The sequence below is a fragment of the Loa loa genome (genome assembly GCF_000183805.2).
Source record: "Loa loa unplaced genomic scaffold supercont3.149, whole genome shotgun sequence".
Taxonomy (NCBI): Eukaryota; Metazoa; Nematoda; class Chromadorea; order Rhabditida; family Onchocercidae; genus Loa; species Loa loa.
Genome location: NW_018108329.1, coordinates 77,422 through 80,573, shown reverse-complemented (window position 1 = coordinate 80,573; position 3,152 = coordinate 77,422).

The window sequence follows — 3,152 nt, the reverse complement described above, 5'->3', positions numbered from 1 at the left end:
ATGATCATACGAAGACAAGAACAAAATAATAAGGAAAATGGAATTTGAATCATTTAAATAATTTAGAGCTTTCAGCTGTTTGATTTTGTGCATCATTTGAAAATCTCAATTGCGTGCTCTTGCTCTTCTGTCAGCAAATATCTCGTTCCTGATCTACGAAGACAGAACGATAAAGAGAAAAAAAGAAGAAAAATATGACGATAACATCACACTAATAATTCATCTGTTGAATGCAGTAACAGTCCATTATCAAATTAATCAGTCGAAGGCAGAACTGCAAAAATATATCATTTGATGAATTAGTTTTTTTTTTTGAAGATTGTAAATGCCGTAACACAAAAGAACATTAACGACCGCCAGTACGTACACATACATGAGGACGTACAATTGTATCAGGCAAGAGCTGCTATTGTCTTTTATGCATTAATATGACGATGGAACGATTTCAGTGCCACAACGCGGGTCATTATTGGTTCCATCTGAGGAAGTTATCCATAGATCACATTAAACGCTTAGAAAAGTGATGCTGAAAGATGAAATCCAAACTTGCTCTCTTTTAGGGTTCTAAAAGTTGAATCAATTTCTAGTTAGATCAGACTCCAGGTTATGAATCAAAGAAATGATAGGCAAATCACTGATTATAGGCTCTTCTTGAAGTAAAAGTAGTTCGCAACATTTTTTAGTGGAAAATGCTCATAATCGTGGAAAATTTATGTCCTAAAAAAAAGCGAAAACAGAACAATAAAGTATAACACATGAGTTCATCAAACTTGATTTGGATTGTAAATTTTGCACCACAGCAGCCGCTAGTTAAATTTATATAACTCGTCTGATAAATGACTTTGACTTGTTTGATAAAAAGCCACAAGAACAAATTGTATTTATTTGAAACAACGTTAAAGCATTTATATGATTCATTCATTAATCCATTGCGGAAACTTTCAGTAAACTTTCATTCAGGTCAATTCAAACACAAAATTTTTACTTGTGTTGATCAATTTTAAATGTATTTTTCCACGTGCTTTAAGGAAAAATTAATTTGCCTTCTCACAGTGGTAATATATCGAAACAATGTTTTTAAAGGGAAATATTTTTATCTGTGTTCAATGAGTGCTATACAATAATTCAGCGTAAAAAAGTTATTCGAGCTGTTGGCAATAGTCTTTTATTTTATGCACTAAATTTTTGCTAAAATGCAAAAAAAAGGTTTCATTGTAAATTCCGTTCAAAGTTCCTAAACGAATAACGAAGAAATGTTTTGCTCGGAGCGCTGCATATGTGCTTGCATGCCATATGAAGAAAACAATTTTTGCTTCTTTTTATTACGGTAATAGAATTAATTGAAGTACTTTTGCTGATGATAGCTGTAGTTGGTGATATGAATAGAACTTTATGGATAGGAAAGACTGATGTGTGAAAAGAAGGATTTGAGAAATGCGAGACATGAATGCTAGGAAGAAACAAAGGGAAGCTTATTTTTTATGAAACTGGACTTAGTCAGTGTTTTACGTTTACCTCATTATGCGATCGAGGTTCATTCAACCGATCGACAAGCACGAGACGAGATGGAAGGGAAATGGAAGACGTGTATCCCATGCTATATTTTATCGCTCAAAAATTTGATGTCTAACATATCAATGGGTGGGAACCGAAATGTGATAAATGGGTGCCCATTAATTCGCTTTCATATCCTAGAAGGAGGCTGAGTGCAGGAAGGGCGCATATCATCCACTGTCTTAACGTTTTTATTATTCGAAAAAGTGAATTGGTCGTAAAAAAAGCCAATAAATCAAGTGAATATCAGGATGGTCAGGCAAGCTTTGGCAGTGGTATCCCTTCAATACTATTGCCATTTTTTGAAGGTCAAGCGCTTTTCTTTCCTGGAAACTTGTCTTGCTTCCTATCCACTTCCATTCTCCTTATTTTATGTAGTCCCTCATGAAAACCTGACACTTAACATCTCAAAGTGGTAGTTGGATGATAGTGAACAATGCAATAGTGTGGCTTCAAGATCCTGAAGCTTGTCAAGAAAGACGAAATTGGATAAGGTGAGGGAATCTTTTAAAGATGGAGCTAAAACATAAGTGGGACGGACACAAAGGTATTTATAAGCCTGAAGAACAATTAAAAAATAAAGTGAATTCAAGAATATTATTTAATGAATCCGTAAAGGTTATGATTTTATCTATTGCGAAACTTGCTTTATGTTTGAATAGAGATTAGTAGCAATTGCAACAGTAATACATTCATATCAGCAACTGTATCCGTGAAAGGACAACCGTTGGAAAAGTTCCGTACACACAAGTACAGCGTAATATTTCGCCTTCCGATTTGCAGACTGCTTTCCAGAATGCTTACATTGAAATATACAAACAACCGGATTAAGAAAGTTGCACAGTAAAGTGATCTTTTCCATCTCCCACGTAGCAAGTTACCGGTTAATAAAGTAGAACATGTCATTTTACTGCGGGATGTGAACTCTTTGAGAAATATTTCTTTTGATTTCCTTCGCAGATTTCCCAACGTATGCAAGGGGTCTTGAAAAATCTGAAATTAGTTCACTCAAACAAATTTATTTTGATTTTCTGGTAGTAATTTCATGTTTCGTTTATAAGTTGTTCAGAGTTTATAAGTTTTCTAGGACTCAACTCCGATCTTCTTTTGAAAATAATCATTAAAGCATTATTCAACTTGACTCAGCATGCCAATATATTAATCGTGTAAGCATGCTATCAATTACCACTTGTCAGAAATCAACCACCCAATATTAATTGCAAACAAAATGATATTTGTCAAGAACGATGTGATATGGAAAGACTAATATCCTAAATATCCTAAACGATGACAATGGACTTTTCTGTGAAAAAATGGTAATCGGAGTTACCTTTAGGTGCTATTTGACAAGTCGCAACAAAAAAAAGGAAGGGGAGAAAAGGGGACAGAGAATTAAACACGTAGCTTTCTGAGCATAAAAATCTTAACAACGACGGCAGCTTTCTTTCATCCTTTACACTTTACGAACACATACATATACATAGACACACATACACACACATACACACACAGACACACATACACACACATACACACACAGACACAGATACACACACACACACACACACACACAGACACACACACACACACACACACAC